The sequence below is a fragment of the Triturus cristatus genome, chromosome 1_2 (assembly GCF_964204655.1).
Source record: "Triturus cristatus chromosome 1_2, aTriCri1.1, whole genome shotgun sequence".
In the NCBI taxonomy this organism is placed as follows: Eukaryota; Metazoa; Chordata; class Amphibia; order Caudata; family Salamandridae; genus Triturus; species Triturus cristatus.
Window position 1 is genome coordinate 114,599,304 of NC_140580.1, and position 25,449 is coordinate 114,624,752.

At 44.0% G+C, this 25,449-nt stretch overlaps 1 protein-coding gene across 1 annotated transcript in view; it reads left to right on the forward strand.

Moving 5' to 3' along the window:
• Window positions 1-25,449, forward strand: part of SHTN1 (shootin 1) — a 592,071-nt gene that overhangs the window by 456,937 nt on the left and 109,685 nt on the right. The gene's annotated exons all lie outside the window — the stretch shown is intronic.

Consider the following 25,449-nt stretch of genomic DNA (forward strand, 5'->3'; position numbering starts at 1 on the left):
CAAATATACTGTACAAATCTACAACATCAACATACCTGGCCTCTGGCACATGTGGACTGAAATCCCTCTAGCCATCAATGTCTTACGTAAAGACTGAAAACACATGGTGAATGTGATCCAGTCAAATCATAGCACCTGGGTGCCAAGTAGAAGCACATTTCTTTAGATGACCAGCAATGACATTTCGTTGACCTTTCTGACTGAAGCGCTTGTTTGCAAAACTAAAGTTGTCAAAAGTTGTCTTGCTGTGCCTAGTTATGCCTACCCCTTATTTGCTATAAAAGGAGTTTATTTCCACAGGGAATAAAATGTTGTACAAATAAATGCATATTGGCTCTTTCTACGAATGGCCTCTTAATTTTGAGATCCGTGGAAAAGCCACCGATCGCTTTACTTTCACGTACAGATTTCAGCTACTGAAAGCAGCAAAACTCAGTGTGTAGGTCTAGGTGAAATGAGGAAGAACCAGGGGAATAAGACTCGGAATTACCGATTCCCAGGTAATTCCTTACTCCCTAGTGGACCCAGCTCACGATCCAAATCTTAATGGGTCGGTTTTCCCCCCTTCCGGGTTTACAGATGCCTCAGTATCCCCTGCGGGGGTGAGGGAATTCTGGCCTATTTTTGAGTCACTTGTGAAGAGGACCACAGTGTCATTGCTCTGTATAATGTTGATTAAACGAGCACATTTGACCTCCTGATTTTAAATGGAAAGCAGTAAGAGTTTATTCAGGGGAATGAAGATACATTCTCTCTCTCTCTCTCTCTCTCTCTCTCTCTCTCTCCCCCCTCTTTCCCCCTCTCTCTCCTATGCAAATGTACACTTCTGGGAGCATTAGTTCGCGTGTCCACGCAGTTTGACTCTATTGGGGACTTACCTGTAATCAGAGGCGTGCGGTTCTGTTTCAATGCAGCTGTGTAAATAAGTGATCGGTGTCCGCATCCAACTTAAACACACGTGTCTAACACCCATCCACATACATGCCGTCTTTTGGGATGAGAACCTGCGTGCTCATTTGTTCTTCCCTGGGTATGTTGGCCAAATCTGTGGATGGCTGCATGCACAAACAGATTTATGTTGGTGTGTGTTCTGTTGTCACTTGATTTATAAGGGCCTTATACAAGAAGGCCTCAGATTGCTGGTTGTCGAAATGAAAACTTACCACGGCTGAGGGTTTATAACAAGGAAATGAGCAGGGGGGGAGGTCCAACACAATAAGTAGGTTATAATCCTATTGAAAGAGTTTCAAGGTTTAAGAAAATACAGGTTGCGTGGGAAGACTATTCCAGGTTTCGCATGCGAGGACGCGGACAGGGTGTCCCGCTTTAGAACTCAGCCTGTTATGGGAACACGTATGTGATTTTCTCCAGCACTCCCACGGGTGTGCATGTTGACGAGGAGTCAGTGGCAAGCACAAGGTAAGTAGGGGCCAGGTTATGGATGTATTTTTATGCTAAGAAGCACAATTTAAAGTAGGGGCGATCCTTAACAAGTAATGGGGGCACCTTCCTGCCCTCGAAGATGACATTTCTACCCAAGGAAGGGGCTTATTGCAACATTTAGAGTTAGTTGTAGTCTATGAAATTGATTGGTCTCCATGTGGCATTAGAGTAGTCGCACAGGATTATGGCAGCACTTACTATAAAGTCCTACTGATGCGTAGTATAACTAAGGTATATTGAGCTTCAGGGCCTTTCAATATTTAGCATTGTGCCCTGGTTTTTGACTTCAGTAGAGGGTTAGACAAACTCGCCAAGGAGATGAAGTGGAGGATGTCTGGGGACATGGCATTCCACTTTGAGCACTAAGTAGCACTCTGCATTTTGGCCTTATGTTTTTTAAGCCAATTGGTGTTCACACAGGCCAATAGTTTACAAACTCCATAAACCCTGTTCTATTTGAGGGTTTAATTTAGTTTCGAGTGTCATTGGTGTAATATTGCATGCTCACCCTCAGCGTGCTTAGCACCACAGACGGAGAGGGTAAAAATATATAAACGAAAAAAGGAGATATTTGGGATCTTAGAGGAACTTCAGAGTCTATGGTAGTGTACACGTATAAATAGGGGCCTCAATTGGCCTATTGGTGGCATCTAGACCAAAAAGAACCAAAGCAGGCTAGGTATGGGTAAAGGAATTTGATATTGTGTCGTCCTGGTCAAGAAGTACCTGTTGATTCACAGTATGCTGCCGAAAGGTGCACAAAGACCAACTGAGCCAAGAGGCCCTCATCTATCAAATCCACAGTGTCATTCCAGAGAATAGATGAACCAGAAAAACGGATTGGTTTAACTTGACTTAATATTGTAACCACCTCCTGTGAGATGGAACAAGCTGAAAAACTAGATGAACTGGTAAGGAAGAATAATTTGTGCATATAGATGTGACCTATTCAAAAGGGTCCCCTTGGTAGTTGCAGGGTGCCCTTGACTACTTAAGATCATACGTTTAAAAAGTGTTATGATTGTCACAGAAGGCAGTGGAGGGGTGTTTCCGAGTGAAGGGTTTGGTGAGTAAGTACAGGCTACTAAGCGAATCAAAGATTTAGGTTTGTTTTTAGCTTTGATAATGTCTTGGTAGTTTTAGCTCAAGCTTGTACCACCGAGCTTTGGGATTGCACCTCGGGTTTAAATAAAGGAAGTTGTAGCTTTAATCGCTTTTTGAAACTTAGATAGCATTGAGGTAGCTTCTTAAAGAAGATTACAAACTATATACTTAACGAAGATTTCAGCCCTTAGAAAATAGTGCGTCTATAATACATAACGCAAGCTTCGGGAACATAGAGTGCTTTTGTGTCTCTAAATAGAATGATCAGCTAATATTTTGTCCTAGGCGCTGAGCTGATTGGGCAAACAAAGAAGTTAATCCAGAAACGATGTGTCCATATTGCGGGCATAGGATTAATAAAAGCTATATTCGGTGGTCTGAGTATAAATGATTTAATGCCTATCATTTAGAATGAGTTGCATGAGAAATGGTCCACTTCAACCCCATGTCCAACATAGCTGAACACTCGGTTTGTAAGAGAGATTTGTTCTCTTCATCCACTAAGAGACTTAGATTAGCTAAGTTTATCTTGGTGTCCATGGTGTGTAAATGCATTCATGGGTGTGAGCATAGTTTTTGCTTTTCTACAGCTGTGGGAATGTGTATGTGTGCCCTACTCCACCACTCTGTCCCCATCATTACAGAGCTCGTTGCCACTCGATCGGTCTCTGATAAAACCCTTCAGTACTCTGTCACTATATGTTTTAAGCACTGTTGGACCTGGCCATTTATTGCCCAAACGTTTTGCCTTCCTCTGCCTATTTTTCTGACCACCTTTGTGTTGGCTTTAGGACTCTGGGCACTTAACCACTGCCAATCAGTGCTAATGTGCCTATGCTCGCTCCTCTTAAACATGGTAAGATTGTTTTCTCCATGATTGGCATATTTGATTTACTGAAGTCCCTAGTACAACGCACTGCGTGTGCCCAGGGCCTGTAAATCCAATGCTAATAGTGGGTCTGCAGCACAGATTATGCCACCCACATGAGTAGCCCTGCAAACATGGCTCAGGCCTGTCACTGCAGACAGGTCTGACCCTGAAAACATCACCCAATTCGGCTGAAGTGAGTGTTAACTATTTATTCTTTGGGCTACTTTTTTCTGGTTAAAGGACTAAGTAAACACTACAATGTGAAAATTGATTTAAACATATTGATCGTATTATTCATTTGTCCTCAGGCTTGTGATTAAGTCATTGCAAAAAGTCATATATTTGCAAAATTGAGAAATCTTTGTTTGAAATGAGGGCCTTGTGAACAATTGTGCTTAAGCTGATGAGCTTTTGTGGTAGGCCCTCGAGTTGCAGTGGTCTAGGCACGCTATCATCAGCCCCATAGGATGAATCAGTTGCAGGAACAGTAATTGACCATATTCTAGATAAATGTGTGCCAATGCCCCACACTACAGCGTTTATTTGTGGTGTACAAATAAGCTTTGTTTCTCACAAAGGATGCCCATGTGCATGAGTTATTGTGAAAAAACAGGTGAATGCTCCAGAGTTGTGGGCCGGTTGACTTGAACTGTAATGGTCTCACTATTAATGTCGCTCCACAGACCATTACAAACTCACCTTTTCAAAGTGTCTCTCATAGAAGTAGCTCTCTAAAATCAAGACCCTTCTGTTATACATTTTGGTTTGTCTCCATGTTAAGCATAGGTCTGCAACTTTTCCCTCTGAATGGTTGTTCTCCCCTTTTATGCAGTGGTGGCCGCCACAACACGAAGGTGGGGGACGGGTGGGGGTGTGAGGGACTGGGAAGGGACAGGAAAATAATTCTTTAAAACGTACCTTACACTGCTTGCTGCCTTCAACGCCGACGGCTGCCTCTGTTCTCGCCCAGCAGTCTCTGGGAAGGCAGAGGCTGCCCAGCCAATCCAGATGCTGCTTTCTAAGAGAGCAGTACCAGGTCTGTTTGGTCAGCCTAAACTTACAAGCGCACTTCTAAGAGCCCACCACATGCCTGTCATGGCCCGGCCCTGCCCTAAACGCATGCCAGAGCCAGTCACAGGAAAATAAAATATTGTTTCATTATTTCATTTTTTTGTGACGGACTCCGACGAGGGGGGCGACACTCCTCTGCCATTACGGAGGAGTGTCGCCCCTGCTTTTCTGTTAATTTCAGGATTCTCTTTATTAACCTGAGTTTACTCTTGTATTATTAATGTTATATTCCATGCATGCTGGGCTATCCTGATAAAACCTATAGTATTAATGAGTTAAGCACTTGCCCATGTGACAGTGCATCAGAACAATCCGAGATGCATTTAATTCTTTTTTGTACTTTATATAAAAAAGAAAGGGAAATTTATCTAAAGCCACTGTCAAAGAAAGCAAGATTCACAGTGTGTCGGGTGGCTTTATATGTTTTAAAGTCTTTACCAGACCCGTTTGTTTGTTTTTCAATGTCTTCTTTTTTATGGGCATGCTGGAGGAAGAGAAAGGGGATGGACGTCAGATCGGTATCTTGATTTTTATAATATTAATTGATGTATATATTGTGAGGTTTTTAAACTGGGGGTGATTGAGTGAATTCTAATGATTTTAGACTGTGATTTTAATGCATTGGGGACTAAAAGTGCATTTTAACGAATTGGGGAATTAAATTGTATTGTAATAATGGGAAGCTAAGATATATTATGTATTTATCCTTTTATTATCAATTTTTAATTTTGATCGAATAATGACTGCATTGACTCAATGTTACATTCATTTTTGATTTTTGTATCTCTGCAGTGACTACTTGCTCTTGAGTCATGCAGCATTTTAGAAAGCGCTCTAATGAATGAATAGGTACACCCTTCACTATTAAGATCTTGGGTTTTATCCCATTTCACATAATGGCACCATCAATGACTACAGAGACGCTAGGTAGGGTTCCAACTCCTGGCGTGACATCACCAAAGTATATTAGGTGCCAAACAGCACTTTGGCATCAGTTTCTCTTTTTCTGTGCCTCATAGGTACAGTACAGAGCACTCTCTCTCACTGCCGAATTATTCTGCTTTCAATAGCAACTATGTTAAATGTTTCCCTGAAAGGCCTCAGGCTACACGCCTTGCAGACGGTGCCACGAGATGACCTACCTTTTGGACACCCATGACAATTGTATATAGTGTCTGGAGCAGGAAATGACACCGTGGCCTGCAGCTTTTGTCGCTACATGTACCAAAAGGTCATCAGGGAGTAGTAGGCCTAGTTATTTTTGTTTAAGGCCGGCAGAGAGACTCCCATGCGGCCTACCTCTCCAAACAGAGGTCACCTTTCAGGGAACCTTGTCCTAAGATCTTCTTTCTAAAAATACAATAAGCGCCATAAGAGGAGGAAATCATCATCTTCCCCAAGGTATTGGTCCCATTCTCGTATTGTTCGGAGTCTCAACACCGTTCCCCAATGCCAGGCACTTCCTCGATGTTGGGTTGAGTCCACTCCTCCCTCTAGCACTGAAAGTCAAGAATGTTTGTCCCAGTCTTTCAGCTGATCCTTTGCAGGTCGATGCCTTTGAGCTAGTGATGCTGTTTTTTAAGGCATCGCTCTGGGCTTCTCTCCAAGAGGAGGGCGGGGTTTATATTCCTGCGTGCTTGATGTAGCTACGATGGCTCCCACACCGGACCTTCAAAGTCTCCAGTGCAAACAGCGAAGGCAGAACCAGCTGGAGAGTTATCCCCTATTCTCTTGGGCCCCGTGTTTGGCAGCGATTTCGAAGCCTATGATGTAGACTGCCACGGAGCTGGACTACAGCTCTGTCCAAGGTATCAGTTAGAGAAGGTTTCACCAGTGTAGCAAAGGGAGAGGTTAAGGCTAATTTTAACGATTAACCATATTGTGAGCACCTCCCCAGGGCCCGAAGGTTACCTCCTAGGAGGGGATTTTCGATGCAGATTCAGACCCCTTGGCTGTTGTGGAGGATAATGAATGAAAGACTGATCACCTCCTACCCACTTAACAATGACGTACCTGGCATCTATCTGGACTTGCAAAATGCCTTGATACTTCACCAGAAAGGGACATTTCCCAACCCTCATTGGAGATTTCCATTTTTACAACTGTTTAGAAAGTGACAGTGTTGAAAATGACTTTACCTTCGACAGAGATGAAGTCTGACATTCTGACTGAAATCTTCAGTCCTCTGCAGAACTCTTGCTTCAATTTAATTAATGTGAGGCTTTCCCAGATACAATGCTGAGAGAATGGAAGAAAGACTTTGAGGGCCCAGCAGTCCCTAAATAGATCTCCAGATGCCAGAGGTGTGCTCAGGGTGACCCACACTTTTTTTTGTCCATCTAACCATCACCAAAGAGTGGTTGTTTTTTTAGAACTCCTCTTCAAAGCGGTGCCCAAGACGAGCCCAAGAAGCTTGATGCCTTAGGTCACAAAGTTTTCAGCTTCAGTAGGTTGGCTGTCCAAACAGCTAATGCCACTTACATTTTAACTTTTAGGTTGATATGTCCATGCTTTGTGGGAAGTAGCAAAACGTATTATTGTGAGGTTGCCTGACTAAATGAAGAAGCCATTATCCGACTTGGTGAGTGATTGCCTAGATGTATCAAAACAAATCTTGACGTGGGGATTTAACTCCATCGAGACTGTTGTTTGACCTATGGGTGTCTCGGCATGCTTGAATACATTTCACTGGCTTTTCTGGAGATTTCCAAGCTCCTCGTATGGACATGCCTTTTAACAGTGAACCGTCTTTAAGAGAGAAGGCCAAGTCCCTTAGCGAATATTTCTAGGACAACATGGCTCATGCTGTCGGCCTTGCTTCGTCTGCAACATTTCTACACACAGAATCAGAATTTCTAAGGTTATTCTAGTCCTATGCAATCCCTACAACTATCTCTGCTCGTCCAAACTCTAACATTATCTCTTTTCAGGGCATATGTAGATCGATGAGAAGTAACAACAGATCTAGGATCCTCTGTCCTCTGCAGGCTATGCTGGCTCCAAACCCCTTTTATTTATCTCCATGGCATCACCGTCTGGTGGGGGCAGAGGATATCTCACCTTGTCACTCAGTACTCCATGACTCATGCATAAGAGGCAAAAGTCCTGGCCTTACTGGAGAAAGGGGCCTTAGTACTGGTGCACCTTGGCAGAAATGGGTACACGGTTCACTTGGTTTAATTCTTGGCCCAGAAGAAAGATGGAGAGCTGACACCTATCCTGGATCTCTGCCACCTCAACCTAGTCATCTGCCAGGATAGCTTGACTCCAGACATGGCTTGGCAGTTCGGGCTGGACTGTTCCCATGAGGCACAGGGTCAAGACTGATTTGCATATGGCCATGTCTAAACTGGGGTGGTGTAGTGGGCAAAAGAACGATGGATTTAACCCAGATCTCTTGACTGGGGGAGAATGTCTGCATTGTCAGCATTCCGTCCATCATTTGTTTGTTGTAACGCTTTTCGCCCTAAGTGGGATGGGTATTCCCAGACGTGGGACCCGTGCTCACTACGCCACTGGAGTCAAGCTATCCTGGCTGATGACGGCTGATAGCCAGAAACTGGTCCTAGGATGCTTGATTCTGGTCCAGGGAAGACATGGCTTGGCAGTTCGGGCTGGACTGTTCCCATGAGGCACAGGGTCATGACTGATTTGCATATGGCCATGTCTAAACTGGGGTGGTGAAGTGGGCAAAAGAACGATGGATTTAACCCAGATCTCTTGACTGGGGGAGAATGTCTGCATTGTCAGCATTCCGTCCATCATTTGTTTGTTGTAACGCCCTACACGCTCACCTGGCATGACGTCAGGCTGTATCTTCTCCACCAGTGCAAAGTGAACAGTGTGAGCACGCGCAAATCGATGTGCCTGCTGTCACTGCAGTCTGGAAAAACACGGACGTCTGTGCCAGAGCACAAAACAGCCCGATTGAGACCCGTTTCAAGGCCTCCTTTAAAAAAACTGCTGGTGCTCAGCACCGGTGAGACCCCGCCCACTTAAAGCCCTGGGTATGTACCAGGACACTCCAAGGGTGTATCGCTCCTTTTTAGGTCTCGCCTAGCGAACGCAGCGCATGCGTTGTTTCGCCTTGGCGAGACTATTGTTGTCGGTTTGGTGCGCGAAGGGAGACACAATATGTGCGCGCGCACGCCGTCGCTTCTCTGGCGCACACGCACCGCGCGGCGTCTCTCTTGCTCGCGGTCTTGGTATTTTACTATTCCCAGATGAGAACGCAGTTGTGTCCAGGCACTAAGCTAGGGCACGTAAAAAAAAACATGCCATGGGAAATCGATGAGGTCGTTAAAAACCATCCAAGCCCTTGCCAAGATGGCAGTGTTGTGTAAGAAAGAATATTGAATAAACATAAAGGCCGTCAAGCAGACAATGGCCAGGTGCAGCCTGGTACATGTGTATCTCTGCTTTATTGCATTATGATGGTGACTCATTGGCGGGGATCCAAGTATACACGTTACTCCTACTATAGGAAGAAAATCCCGTTGGAAATAAATACCGCCTCTACCCACGCCACGTGATGTCACGTGTTCTATTACTACTTGGCAAACAAAGGGATCAACTTAAGACGCGTTCAGCAGCAAATCATTTCTTTGAGAATGTGTGTCCGAATATCTTCAGCTTGTTAATCTGTGGGCCGTGGCCCGCAACTTCAATAATAAGCTTTGCTAACCCGCATCCAGAAACAAATGATGCAAGGGAATGTTCTGTTCACATACCTCCTGGCATCCAACAGTCCCATCATCTTGCATCTCCTCCGTTTTCCTAGCATTCCGACATGCGTCACCAAACTTTTCAAAGTACAACAGCACTCCAAAAAGTCCAATCTGTTTGTGATAGGCCAGCGTTGCTGGTTTCTTTAATATATGTCAGTTCCACAAGCCCGACTCTAAATATCGACTCTGAAAGGGTTTTAACAGCAGAGGAACTGATCTCCAGTTATTCAGATAAAAACATCGCTATAGTGGTTGACAAATAAGAGTATATCCGTTTGTTTCTCCACTTGAGCGTCAAACTACACACCTCTTTGTTATTTTAGAGGCTAAAAGTGGTATTAGAGTGTTCAAAAAAGTTTTTGTATGCACTAAGCTTTTACTTGTAAAAAGATTCATATTTTAACGACACGACAACCAATAAAGTTTACTTGAAGGTCTAACAGTACTTCATAGACAGCAAATCACCATAGGCAAAGTCTTCTTGCCATCTACCAAGTCTACATTAGCCCATGTAGAGGTATGAGTAACCCAATGAGAGCTCTTTCAATGCTGAAATGATAACGTTACCTATTGCTAGCCATCGGAGTACCAGTAATTGTCCAATCAGTGTTCTCACAAAAGTTCTGCGCTTGCAGTCCTAATAGGCCCTCACAGCATCAATACAAACTCCTTCATTGCTCTCCTAGTGACTCTGCACGGTTACTTGTAGTTATGGGAGCTGAACTCTAATCTGATGCTATTTCTGGTGAACCAAATACAGATTTCCAACTACAGTAAGCAGGCACAGGGGTTAAGCTGTCTTTAGGTTACCAGCTTTTAGAACCAAAAGTGAAACTGATGAGGCCCAACACCAAGAGCCAGCATGACCTGCTCATCCCTGAATAACTACTGGTCATCTGGCCCGCCCAACTTGTGTTGATTCACTGGCAACTATATGATGGTCACTTTTGTGAAATCAGTGTGGCTTATGGAGTGGGGAAGTGTTAGAAGTGCAAGACCGTGTGAACACTATGCACGAACTACCACTAAAAGTATCTGACTTCAGGAGCTCTATGCAGCCATTAGCGAGTTTGCAAAAAATACTACACAGCTGTTTAGCAAAAGCCTGCGGTGAGAATGGAAAAATGACTAGTAAGGCTCAATTTACTTATACAGTTTTCTTTCTTGCCAGGCTTGCAAAAAATCTGCAATATCTCTGTAAATGCTCGTTCCTTTGAAGAGCCTTTTACGTTCTCTCTGAAAGCAAGTAGCTGAGAGGAGGGCAACAGTTGGGGGAATGTGCCCTCAGGGTCGCCCTTGTATCTTAGGTGAAGATTCTCATGTTCACAGTGGGATTAAGGGGTTGCAGTCTGTAGACCCTTGTAGCACTTGCCCTGCACTAGCAGTTTGCATGTCCTTCTTTGCCCACAAAAAACAGGATGCAACATCCGCACAGAGGCTTCCCCAGAATGGGGAACTGCACAGTCTCTTGGAAGTATTTTGTTCTGCACATATAGTGCAATGTGCATGTTATTTAGAATAGCAAGCACAACAAGATGGACGGAGTGCTGAAACTTTTCAACCACTCACCCCCAATCACAAATCTGGGTTTAATCCATCATTCTTTTGCTCACTATACCACCCTAGCTTGGACCCAGCCATATGCAAATCAGTCTTGACCCTGTGCCTTATGGGAACAGTCCACCCCAAACTGCCAGGCCAGGTCCTCCCTAGACCGAAAACAAGCATCGTGGGACCAGTTTCAGGATTTAATCTGTCAGGCTAGCTTGAATCCAGTGGCACAGTGAGCAACTGACCCACGTCTGGGTATGCCCTTGGTCACTTAGGGCAAACATAGAATAGGCTGCGCTGTTCAAAACATTGCTTAAATAAGCAGTCAATTAGCATGTGGGTAGTGAAGAAATATGAAATATAATGCATTTGTTTTTTACTTCACTGCGGGCCTGGCCTTTACTATACCGTTTTATGAATGATATTTTTAGGTCGAACCTGGGCAGTGCATGCGCTGCTCTGCGAGGCATGCTGTATTCAGGTATAACTTAAAGCTCCACCCACTCTGCTCATATTTTTCATTGGCTTGTCAATTTCCACTGTAAACTGTGGCTTTTCATTGGTCAATAGGATCATTCGTCCCTCCTTAGTACTGCCTTGTCTCATTTTGTAACCTCCCATAAGGAAACCCCGTTACATGTGTTACTCAGTAGGCTTTAATTACAGCCTCCGGGCACTATTTTTAAAATAGCTTTGTCCTGCCTGCTGTTCCAGGCAGGACACCCTCTCCAACACTTTTTAAATCTTTATAGCACAGGCGCTGAACGCATCTGCTAGAGTTTGCTATTGGCATTGTAAATGACAATGCCTTTTATTTAGCTGTTTTGAAAACACATAAATAAAAGGCATTGTCATTTACAATGCCAAAAGCTCACTCTCGTAAATGCAAGGCCTAATGCATTGTAAATGCTTGTTTTTCAAGAGAAGGTTGCTTTACATTTGCTGTCATCGTGTTTCTCATTACATTTTTATCATGGACTTTCTGTTCAGAGCTTCATTGCTTCCTAGCTCGAGTCGGTTCATGCTATAGAAGTACCCCATCAAACATACATGTGAATATTCCCACCTCCTCCTTTGAAGACTCACCCTCTCTTTGCTTGTCCTTTTAACGTTCTTGATAATGACCTCTGTCTCTGGCCCTTCTCTTCAGCTTAATATTAGTATTTCTGCATGCATACACAAATATACAGCCTGGAGTATTTGCGGACAAGTTTCTGTGCGTTTTGCAGCCTTCGTCGCCTTTTTCCACAGAGATCTGCTGTCCCACTTTCACTGTTGTGAAACGCTCTAGCTATGGCAGCTACTTGTTCCAATTGTTTTGTGCTCCAAGTCCGAGGGCGCGCAGAAGAGTCAAGCAGGAAGGGATGGCACTAATATGCAGTTTTGCTCCGTTGCTTCTGTTGCGGAATGAAGTCAAAGTGGAGCCGTACTGTGCCACTTGGCAGCGTGCGGTGACATTCCTGTGAAAACTTTCCAGTTCAGTCAGGTGACTGGGGAATATTCCAAAGGTGAGGAATGTGTGGTTAGAAAGAGCATTAACCAGAAAGAGCTTTACTGAAAGGAAGTAATTTCTTAAGGCAGCTGCCAGATTTGAACAGCACTTTCCAGAAAAAATAAACAACCCTTCAAAGCCTGGACTTTTTAGGGGCCGAGGTAGTGCAAGGCATTTCACTTCTTTAAGGTATGGAAAATAGGCAGCAGTACGTCTTTTTAAAGGGCTCGGAGCCCAAAATTTTCGCTCACGATATCAACTGGTCACTCACTCACTCATTCAATCTTGTGGTCTATATGGCACAACCACGAGGAGCAGCCAAGGCTTGCGAGTAAAAACATAGCTGTAAGCTAGTTGATGATGTCTGAGATCTTGCAGCAGGCAAGGAAATGGACCGAAAGGGCGAGTGCACTTAGAAACCTTTATCTGGTACAGAGACCTGCGTTCTGCAAGACCTAGTCAGCGGTCTGTCCTTAACAGTCCCATTGGTTAGGATGTGAATAACGACATTTGTACTTTTTGGCGCTCCAGGCTCACAATTATTGGAAATATGAAATTAAATGGAGGCAACCGTCTTGAGGCCACTCGCTTCATCTTTTTCAGACTCTAATGTCCAAATGGTTGAAAGAGACCCAAAAGTGTTCATGGGTTTGGCCTAACACACATTAATGGATATTATGCAATAACACACAGGACCCTTTAAGAAACTTAGTAGGGCCGAGTTCTACACTTACACTTTTTGGATGTATCCATTTCAGAGAGATTTTGGTAGGAGGAGTGATTGTTTTCTGACACTTCCTACGGAGTTACTAAAATGATTGCACAATTATGGCTTTGCTGGGCTGTAAGATAAACCCTTTCGGTCTTCCAAAGGGAATCGGGGTGCGAGAAATCGGATCCTCCTACACAAAAATAACACGGCCCATTTAACTTATGATTTCCTTCTAAACAGAATATACACACACCACCACTTCCGTCTCCTCCGCCTTTGCTGCTCAGGGCAGCTTTGGCTGGTGGAAATTCAATTTGTAATTGTTTGTCTTGAAAAAGGGTATTCACTCTTCCAGTCTTTCTTAAATACACGTTTGCATGATTGGCCTTTCTGAATGAGGGGTGTATTTCTTCCTGCTTTCTCCATTTCGGTCTCCTTCTATTGTGGATGCAAGAGCCAATTTCCCCCGGCCACCTCGCTACCTTGATTATGCAGAATTGTAATAATTTAAGCAAAAAGCCGGCAGCTTTTGCCCCCGCTCAATTGCCGACTGTATTTGTCGCGCGGCTCATTTGACAGGATTGGATGTTGTGCGCCAGTGTTCGTCTCACACACAATTTTGTATAGGTAGCCTAGTTCCCGTGAATTGTAGCTTTGCAACTTAATAGATTTCTTACTCGTCCAAAGCGGAACGTCCTAATGCCTGGCTGCGGGGCCTTGCCGCCTTTTGTTTGCCATTTACAGCACAAAACCCCAAATGAAAATTGCATTTGCAGAACGCGGAAATGAAATGATTGCTGGCTCAAGGTCTGTAGGCTGCGTGGCGGATTGTTAGAGAAAAGACGCCTTGCGTCAGCCGTCACGGCGGCTCGTGCGCCAGGAAGACCGGCCGGACGAGGCGTCAATTGATCTCTCGGCTTGCTTATTGAATGACAACATTTCAATGTAATTTAACCTACTTAAGGCGCTGATGGAAAAATACGGATTGATTAACCTTTAAGTTTTCGCTTGTTGGCGGCTCCTCGTCCCCACGTGGGCGGGAGAACGTATTGCAGTGCTCGCGCTGGCGGTTTGTCCAATCTCATCACCGGGCGGATAAGCCGTGCCACATCGAGACCAGTAAAAAGACACCCCCAGATAGCCAAGCATCCCAGTTTTTATCATTATTTCTTATACTCCGTTTATATTGACTTCTATTATTTCCCCTCGTCGTGGCAGTGTTTTCCTCCTTGCTCTGTCATCAACAACTTTCGAACTAGTCCAATGACAGATGCGCATTTGTATTTGGATAATGATGCATTATCAACATCCATTGTCGTGATAGTGGTAACAGAATTTACGACAAAAAAGGTACCTTGTGGAATCGAATGAAATCAAAGATGCACTATGCCTGCAAGCCTTTCTTAATTATTTTGCCAAAAATCACACCCACCTTATAGTTAGTGTGCCACTGTTTGGCCTGTGTCGGTAGTTAATGTGCCATTACTCGGGCTTTACATGGTAGGTTTGTGTCATTTGTTTATCAGCTCCACTGAGCTGTCAAAACTGTGCTGGTAAACTAGTATATGTGATACATTGAAACCTGCATTCTAGCGTATAAAGAGGGCTTATGCGGCAGCAAAGGGACAAATTACGCAACTGGGTTGAGTAAATTACGTTCCAAGAAAAGTCAAATTATGCAGCGTAATGCAGCACATTGTTTACTAGTGTTACTTCATTATTTTGTACCTTGTTCACTTAACACTGCCTACGTATTGGGAGCACCTCATTAGTACCAGTTTAACAACAAACTATAGCAGTAAGCAACTAAATGGTCACCAGTCTATCTTTGCAAAAGGCCTTCCACCGCACAGCAACATGTGCCACTGCGTTTTTAGTAACTTATGAACCGTTTGAGCTAGAAACACATTTTTTGGGTTAACATCTGCAGATTATGCAGCAGATGATGGATTATGTGGCAAATGCGCCAAATATGTAATTATGCGAAAATCGTTGCAGTTGCACAATGGCATTATTCCAGTGACCATGCATATAAACCTCTCTAGGTTATTTTTTTTTAAACATTTTAGTTAAGTTTGCTTTTTTGGTATAACATTTTGCTTTACCAAACATAAATTGGGTGTTAAGTCATGTATATATCGTTCAAGACTACCTTCCTTACATTGTTTCAGAGCTCATATTCGACAAATCATTTATGAATGTTCACATTTTGCAATCATTATGTAACCAATAAACTATTGTAAAAATTAGTCATTTAACCACGATGTATACTAGATTTGTGTAGCCTCTGGTATTTAATATACAGTTAGGAGTTGAGCTAGGTTTTATTTGCTTCCACCCTTTAACAGAAATTCTGACAAATTATAAAACCCTGAAGGTGGGAGAGGGCCAGAAATCCTTTTCCAATTTTCTTGTATATAATCATGATTGTCCACACCAAAATACATTTAAAGTACCTAGAAATTAACTAGGAGAAAAACAGTATGCTGCATTGTCTTGTTAAACAAGTGATTCTTCATGTTTAGTTTCTTTGTACTTCCTTTGTCACAGGTGTGTATTTACAATCTGATACTGATTTGATTAAAATGATTCTACTAGAGTGTTTTGTTGGTCAGCCAGCAGGTGTTTCACCCCATATGGAGTCCAAACCTGGGGCTATCTCAGGGCGTAAAACACCTGATAAAGTTGAGAGGTCTGAAATGTAATACCAGTTGTTTAAAAAATGAGTTATTAAACGGTTAGTTGTAATGTCTGTCCTGATTCCACACAGACCGCAATAGACTACATTACTTCTAAACATCTAATATGCGGGCTGTGTTCTGACTGGATGCCTTGAGATATATAATGCAGATAATCTATAATTAATTCATCTTGTCACTATAATGTTAATTTATATTTCTATTCAAAGTACTCCATCCTATCAGGTTTATAAATACAATTTTTACAATTAAAACAACAAATTAGATATCTGTCTTCTTTTATAAAGTGGTGTTCTTGTTATTCAAAACCACAGGCTCGAATGCTGCAGACACAAAAACAGAGTATTAAGATAGCAAAACCTCAGAGAGACAATTAGTGTTGTGTTTATGACCCAAGTTAATGTCTGTCTCACAAATGGTGACCTAGTTAAACTTGCTCTTGAGTTATACATTTACTCCCATCGATGTTTGAGGGCATGCAAAGAGCCATTTTGATAGGTGCAGAATACCATAGGACCGGGAGTCCTTGGGAAATACTGTTAAAATAGTCAAGTCCTGAGCTTATTAATGCAAAGGCCACACAGCTCTAGTGCATGGTGGGTTGCAGGTTGGGAATACCAAGATAAAAAAGGAAGACTTGAATACATATAATCCAAGGTTGTGAACCTTTGAAACCAGAGTGCTGGACCAGAAGCAAAGGATAAGAGCGATCGATCCCGCCCCCCCCTCCCCCCCCACAACCAAAACCACCTTTTTCGTACTACCATTCAGTTTGAGACCAGTGGTTATTATGCAGCTATGGAGTGCAGAAAGCCAGGGAGTGATAGTAGGTGAAATAGGTATGTGTTTATATAAACGTCATCATTACATGTGGACCATAATTCCTGTTCCACTTAGCAAGGGGAGTTAATGGCTACACCATGAACTCCTAGATTGGCAGATTTTCTCTTGAACTGGAACTTTCGCCTTCTGAAAACAGGTGAACGAATGGGGCAAAAATATGGGACAGATTGCTGCCAAAATGAAGATTCTTGCTGTTTTGTATTTTGTGAGTGAACAACTCGTAATGGGCCTATATCCATATATATTTTCATGCTTAATATTTCTGTACCTGTCCCTGGAATACACACATGTGTTGGATGACAGCTGGGCTGTGTATTCAATCTAAACAGTCATACACAAAGGGAACTGAGGTGCGTCCTGCATATACCTTTGGCCTATCGCAAGGCTCTTGGATCTTCCTGAACTAGAGTGATGGGAGGAGTTGACACTTGCACCTGAATAGGGCTGTGCCTGTCCACCCCCACAAAACCTTCTATATCCCCCTGTAGTGTCTGAAGCCAGCGAAGGGCAGGGTCTTGTGCACCACAAATACTTTTCTTTGCAGTTTGCCTACTTCCAAGGCTGAAATGGGTATAAGTACTAGACCTCTGACACCATATACTCGGAACACCTCCGGACTGAGGAGATTGTGCCAAAAAGAAGAGCTGTTGTGCTGACAGGAGGTTCTGTCACTTTGATGTATTGGTCTGCTGCTTCTGTCTTGGGATTGAGAGGACTGGACTTTGCTCTCTACATCCTACTGACTAAGGTTCTCCAAGGGCCTGAATTAAGCTTGCCTCCTGTTAGAAGCCTCAAAGACTTCACCTGCAGTGCCTGGGCTTTCCCTCTGAGAGCCCTACTCTGCCAAAGGGTGCCAAATCCAGTTCCTGGGCCCTTGGAAGTGAGTTGACTGTGTTAAACAAGAAGAAATCAGAATATCGACTTCAAGTGTGACTGCGGAGCCGCTACCACTCTTTGACACCCGCGCCACTGCTTGCACCGGAGCCGTAGTACCTGCTCAGCGTAATGACCGCCACTTGTAATGCAGGCCTCAATGCCACAGAGGGAGTCCCGAGTATTTTTCACACAAAATGTTGTACCTCGGAACTCTAATAGTTAACCTAAGCAGTCTCTGAATTAGTCTGTAACAATATTGTCACTTATAAAGCCCAATTCTTCAAAAATGTTTGTATGTTTACTCACAGGAAAAATACATCAAATAAACATGAATCATATGACTGTTTTTAGTTCAGAATTGTCAAAACTGCACGTTCAAGTAACTGAGAAAGCATGAAGATGTTGTATGCTTATAACATTGTTTTTCAACAAAAGAAACAAGTACAGTTGCCAAAATAAAGGTCCTATTTCTAGAGCCTTCCAATTGATGTCAGTTGGAAGCAGTCGACGCGTGTTTCGTTACTTGCGGTAACTTTTTCAAGGATTATTCATTATACATGTACATTTTCCTTTTTGAGGGAGTAATCTCTGGTACTAAATAAAGGCAGCAATGATTTTTTGTAGCGATCCTAAAATTAGTTTTTTTGAATTCCAGTTCAGTAATGTCTCATCCAACTGGAAGGTAGATGGATTTTTTAGTAGATAAATCTTCTGCAAGAGTTAAAATAGGTTTGTTCGCCCCTTTGTTCTACAGCGGTTAATTGTGCAATGTTAGCCTCGTTTCCAAATATTATTGACACAGGATATTAGTCCATCTTGGCATGATTATAAAATACGGCATGGGCTATGATATGCCCTTTTTAGGGCTCGCGCCCTGCGTTGCAGGCGAGAGCCCTTTTTTCCGGGGTTTGAAAACGGACCCTGGCATCGCACACGCTTGTGGGTGTGCTTTTCCTTTTGGGTTCCGCTATTGGGCTTTGTGTGCGTGTTTTAAAAAAAAAAAACTGAGCACGCAATAGGCCAAAGGCGGGCGTATTGCTCCGCCCATGGCCTATTGGTGTCTGTTACGTGCACCAAAGCCCATATGTTTTCAATTATCGTGCCCAGACACGGGTGCGATAATTGAAAACGCATATGGCTCGCAGTGGCGCGTGCGCACCACTCGCGGGCGCTTTTTTTATTTTTTTTTTATTGCCTGCCTGACCCTGGTTTTATTTGCTAAAGCTCGAAATATGGCTACTTATATCCGCTTCAATGCCTCGTCTGGGTAGTAAGCACGATAAAAAATATATTTATAATACAATACAAAGGCTAACGCTGCCCGGGCGCCACTGGCGTTTGATAGGACCTGGCCTGGGATGAAAATAGAGTTCAGAACAGTTATCAAAGCGCCAAGGGAAAACAGTGAGTCACCCGCCCGCATCCTTTATGGGAAACATTACCACTTATAAGCGTGTAACTTGTCCAGGGCGTGCGATAAGAGCACGCCCTGGGCCCACTGGGAAATAATGGTTCTTCATACCTTTTGAAGCTTGTTTACCCGGTCAAAGATCAAGGGGAGGCTGGGGCTTGTTGCCTAACAGCCACAGTATGCAACTCAGTGGAACAGCTGACAAAACCTCCCAGTGCCGTGTCAAAACAGGAGACTAACCCTGTGACATAGCACCGATGTGGCCGTGGCCACGTGCTGATTTTCTCCTGAAAGAGCACCAAAACACAACTGGTAGTTGGTGTTAAAAATACCCTCGATGGCGCAGTATGTATTTATGTCCGGCGGCGCCTCATGTGTATCTGGTTATTAAAAGCACATCACGCGCACACGAAACCCCGCACTTACTGAACGTTGCGAGCTGATGAACAAACAGTCCTTCGTGGTATCGAATACAATGTTTTTTTTTTTTTGCAAATCTGTTTTTAGTAGATTGTAGTTTTGGTAAAAGAATACATGTTACGGCAGCATACTTTACACACAGATTCATAAGCATATACAGATTGGTAAGCCGTGCCTGCAGAGAATATAACCTGCTGTCGGGTTATGCGCCAACCACCACCCGCTTAGGAGCCGGCTACATTGTCCTTTTCAGTTCTGGTGTCGTCACTTGAGAAGGGGCCATCGCCACCACATACCAGCCACTGAGCCGTACATGGAAACTTATATCGCCCACACAACTTAGGCGTAAAAAAAAACCCAGAAAAGTTGCGTACAATGCAAAAGAAGAACCCATAACAGAGGCAGTGTGAACAGTGATACACATAGTTTGCTCCTTCCCCCTTTCTACCCCGACTCCCCCCCCCCCCCCCCCCCCCCTGGATCGCCCCCCCCAGCTTCCCCCGGATGCAACTATCCCCAAGTGTTCGCAGATGCCCCGTCTTTAGGCCAGAGATAATAGGGGCTATGCTATCCCGTCAGCGAGACTACCTGCACTGCGCCGCCGCTTGCGCTGTCATGTCTGACCACCCCTATGCAGCCCGTGGTACCCTCCCGAATACAATGTTATCTCTTGACAAATTTCGCTCTTGTGGCGGGGATTTACTGTGGTGGTTTAACGGCTCCTGTATGAAAAATCCCACGTCTCGGTAGAACTGATTCGAGGTGACATTCAACATACACTACCATTTGCTTCTATCTGTGTGAATGTAAGTTTTAGCGGTGGCTTCAACTCTTTGCTTCAGTCCAATGAAGAGGGCTCTGATCAGGGCACAAATCCTAAGAAGCATTTGCAATGCAATAGGTCTCACATTTACGCAAGTTTTAGCTATTGACATTGCAAAACAGCAAAAAATAGACCAAAATGACAAATTCAACATACACAAATCAAAATACAAGTTCTCAAAGATTAAATGCAGTCACAGCGCTTAGAAACACAATTGCTCCAAATGGGGCTATAACAATGTGCTTGATGGAGTTGAATCTCAAAGTTCGGGGCTGACCACGATGGAGAGTGGGCCGGTTACAGAGTCATACAGACCCAGGTTACAGTACCTTGGAAAGGATGAGAACACAAAGATGTTGCGAGGTGCCGAGGAGGTGAGGTGTCACTGGGGTCAGTGCAGCGTCTGTTTGTAAATTCCGGTACAGGTCAGTGGCACGTCAGTGCTGAGGACATTGCAGAGCACAGGAGAGGTGATGCAGCATTGGTGGCGAGGCATTGGTTCTGCTGGTGGTGTGGGGGCGAGGAAGTGTCGAGAGTCAAGCTATGCGTTAGCAATTTTGCAGTGTCAATGTCACACCAAAGGGCCACCGGTGCGACAGGGTAGTCTGGCACCATGGCTTTCAGTTACAATACTCGGGACTCTACAATATCACAACACGGTAGTGGTGGTCTAAACAGTCGCTCCCCGGAGGTACTAGGAATGCCCCATTTTCAGACAATAACCTACTCTTAACAAGCATTTGCAATGCAATAGGTCTCGCATTTACACAAGTTTAAGCTATTAGTATTGTACATGATGATGCCTTTTATTTATGTTTTAAAAACAAAAATAAAAGGCATAGCTCAAACTTGCGTAAATGCGAGACCTATTGCATTGCAAATGCTTGTTTAATATTTAAGTCTCTGAATTGATATGATTATTGTAAATTATGGAAAACTGCCCGGTGTAATAGTACTGCTGTGAATTTTAGGTACTGGGTACCATGCTATGCACGCGCCTAATGATAAATGTTAGAAGAAATGATGTAATCTCAGACAGTGTCCATCTGGTGCAGTCAGGGAGGCCAACACTAGAAATATGAAAACTTTCCTAGAGTGTGCGTTGTGTACGTCACCCACGTGCAAAAACGCGCACACAGATGCAAACATGTAATCATACAAATGCACACTGATACACAGAAAATACACACATACTCTTAAACACACATTTAAACAGTCATTTGCATACATACGATTTGTATATGCACAGATACATATACAATGATGTACAGACACAAAGCAAATGTCAATTTACATACACACAAATACACACAAGCAAACATGCGCACACACACACACACACTCACATACACATACACATACACAGATTATACACACACATGGAAACACTCAAACATGCATGTATAAAGGACAAGATACACACTTAACAGCCATTGTGAAATAACTTGGTACATGTAGCATTATCTGCAGTACATTTCTGACTCTGGTAAACCCCGAAAAGCTAAAGAAACAAGCATTTGCAATGCAATAGGTCTCGCATTTACGCGAGTTTAAGCTATTGGCATTGTCATTTACATTTACAATGCCAACAGCTTAAACTTGCGTAAATGCGAGACCTATTGTATTGCAAAAGCTTGTGCATTGAGTGTCGTCGGGTAGTGCAAACTCGTGTTCTCACTGTAAGTGGAGTGAAAGTGGCCTTTGGTTGTTGAGATTTGAATGTTAAAAACATAGTTGTGTTGCTCCTCATCAGCCGGGCTAGAACACATAGCTGAGTTAGTTACAATGTTATTATTTCTTGTGTTTATGAACCTGGGGTTCAAATGGCAGAAAATAACCAGCAACTGGCAGGTAGGTATTCACCCTTTTAGCATACATTGCTTAGTATGTGCACAAAGGAATCCATGAAGTCGTCTAGAGCTAATAATGTCACGAGAGGCCGGCGGTCACCGAGTTAACAGCGCCTTTAATGCAGGGGCGTCCTACGTAGTAAGTACGTGAGTGGCAGGTACATGTCTTATTTTCAGAATGTCTAGGTATGATTCATTTTCAAACAATTAATTTAAATGATGTCAGTTCCACTCAATAGTCAGACCATCTCATAGTATTGGATTTGTAAATGAATACCAGCACATAAAACAGTGCAGATTTTTGTTTCCATGTAACGTGTTCAGCAAAGTCACGGCATTCCAAGCAACAGTCCAATCCCCTGCAAATAACTATAAGCAGGCAATAGCTGGTGACTCCAATAATTACTGTGTTTAATGCATAGTGTTCAAAAAGCAGAGAAGCTTAATTTGGGTCAGCGGTTTCCGGTGCGCGGCACTGGCAGATAATTGTCAGCACTGGCTCTAGTGACAGCCCAGCACATGGTGAGGTTGTCTTTTTTAATTCTGAGGTGAGCACATCATCTGTGTCTATTATGTGAACATACACTGGGCATGAATAATACCAGCCTCTCATGCAGTTATTATAGCTTTGGAAAGCTGGAAATCTCTGAATTGTTAAACTTGTAGGATATTGCTGCTTAGGTGTTATGTTGGTACTGTCAATGGCAGTGCTGTCGGGTTTGCGTGGTGCGGGGTGCAGTAGCCTTCTAAGAAGAGCCCTGGCAGTTATTTTTTTTTTTACAAATCAAGCAAATAGAATGTTTCCAATATTAATTATTAAGGGGTACTGTGCTTCATTTCCTAGGTGGCACAATTCATCACTGGGGAATGGAGCCAGACAGGAGCTGTAACTGAAATGTAGAAGCCCTGGAATGTCCGTGTTATTGAACCCTCTCATTAACCTTCTCCGGGCCGTGACATATCCACAATTATGAATGCTGCTGCTTTCGAACTGTGATTTGTAGGCCAGTGGCACATTTTGGTTACAACCTACTTCCAAATAAATACATTTTTGCCTGCTTACACCAAATAACCCCTGGCTTTTATGCTCGCATGCCCCTGCATGTACACTGCGGGGTTTCTTAGCATGCGATTCTTTGGGGGCCAGTTCTCAGAGAATCTTCTTCAGCTAAAAGCCTCAGTACAAACTCCACATTCGACGTGGTAAGATCTCTCTAGATAATCCACGTAAAACAAGCCGAAAATATGCTCTTAAGATAAACGTGCCATGCGTGACTAGCTGAACATTTTCACAACCCCCATGTTTAATAGCATGCCTAAAGTGTGTTCACAAGATCTAAGTTTATGATCATGTTGAACATCTCCTTATAAATTGAACATGCACTCACATGCTATAAGTCCCTGAAAAAAAAACGCCGAAAATGTACGCTCTATTAATAACCAGCACTGAAAGTGCATGCTGAACATTAGGGTTTACAAGATCACCAAGTGTTACGGGAAAGCGCTAAAAGGTCAAATAATTGCTACAGTGGGGATACGTAGTAGAAGAACATACTATGATGAGACATATGTTCAAAGATTAACACGTAAGGGCATGTCAAAAAGCTGTTTAATTTACAGCAGACACATGCATCTGTTAACAACTTCCACATGCAATGACATGCTTGGAACAAGCAACAAGGTTGGGGTATTAGAGGAGGGGGGCGTTAATGAGCAGCAACACAAAGGAGACAGGGCGGGAGTTAAAAGCAGACGTGAGAGGAGGAAGGGAGGGACTGGACTCAGGTAAACAACCAGCGGAGGGTTGGAGGTGGTGCTAGATCGGACGGCCTGGGGAAAATGCGATCACATACATATAGTACATTGCCTATACCACTGCGAACCTCTAGCAGATGTGTCTGCGCGCACACAACCAAAGCTTTCAGCCAGGATTTAACAGCGCAGGCACTTCTGTAAAGTGCTCCTGTAAATAATAATTGAGCATTGAAGTTCACGCGCTCCCACAGCCGAGGCAGTGTTAATTCTTACACGAAGTTTACTTTGACAGCATTGTACTTTAAAGACCCAGCAGCAGTACAAGGAAAGAGGGGAAGGCACCTCCAAAACTGCTGGTAACATTTGGCGTTGATCTTTAAATGCACAGCAAATGTAAGGAGATAAGGCATGATTTACAAGCGTCGTAGGCACAACCTAAACAAGCGCGCACTGAAGCTGACGGAGTGGGAAGGGGAGTGGGGGCGGGCACGCAGGCTGCCAAATGGTGCGATGAATCACGGCTAAAGTGAAAGCAAACAAGTGGTTGCAGGACTCCAAATGGTGCGCGCGCCCGGACGGGTCACATGCACTGTAGTTGGAGGCCTGCAAAGCCACTGTTTGCACTTCCAAAACGCGCTTACTATAAGTCTCGCCAGAGCAGCGCTAAAGCGCTGGTCAGGCGAGACCTAAAAACAAATGGTCCGTAATTATTTGGAAAATAACTCCGCTGTTTGTGTATACCGAAGCCGTGACGTCAGGTGAAACAAACAAAGGGTTGGGTCAGTCCCCCTTGTTTCCCTTCATCCTGATATTAAATTTAGCAACGCAGGTAAGTCGACCAAATCTTAGGCCTAATGTGTGGTAACTTCAGCAAGTAAGTTTTCTATTTAAATAACAATCAACAGCGCGCTGGGAGGTGGAGGGTTCTACAAAAAACATACAAGCTGTAGCCGGGAACAGGACGTGTTGCCAGACACTACAATTTAAACGCCATGTAACTAACACAACACAGTTTAGGCTAATTGTTTTACTTCCCTTAGGCTCTTTGGAAATTATGTAGCCTTTGAAATTGAAATTGGAATCGGTAAAACATTTGTGCCGGCCACTGACCCAAGGTGCAGGCGTGTTTAGAACCCGAACGCCTGGCCTAAGACCACAGGCTCCAAACTAGGCCTTGGCGGTAAACTTTGCTCCGTTCGTGGACATTGTGGAGTTTTCTGCACTCCGCGGAGCTCGCAGAATGCAGAAAACTCCACTTCGCGATGTGGAGTTTTTTCCCAGCAGGTGATCGCGAACAGTAGGTTCACGAGCGAGAGCTACAGCTCTTGTAGAATTTCTACCTTAGCAGTAGGAATACCATCACAAACTGCAGTTCGCATTGCACTCCGCCACTCGCTGAACTTTGCGGAGTTTCTTGTAACTTCGTGGAGTTACGCGTAGCAAAACTCTGCGAACTACGCCAAAGGCCTGCACCAAACATGGACAAGCGCAGAGCGGCCTGAAACGAGGACCGGTGGTAGGTCGATAAAAGGGCCATAGGATCGGCCAGAGGTCGCACATCAAACAACCCGGACCAGACAGAGGCCACGAACTGAGGAACCCGGACAGAAGTTCTGAACCGAAGAACCAGCACCGGACAGAGGTCGCGAACCAAGTGCGTGTACAGGTGAGACCCCAGTAGCAGCACTGAAATCTGTGTACACTGTGGGGGGAGCCGCATAGTCCGCGCACCGCGATGGTGGATCAGAGAAGGTCACGCACGGGCAGACAACTTTCACACCGGAGCTCTTATCCCACGGGT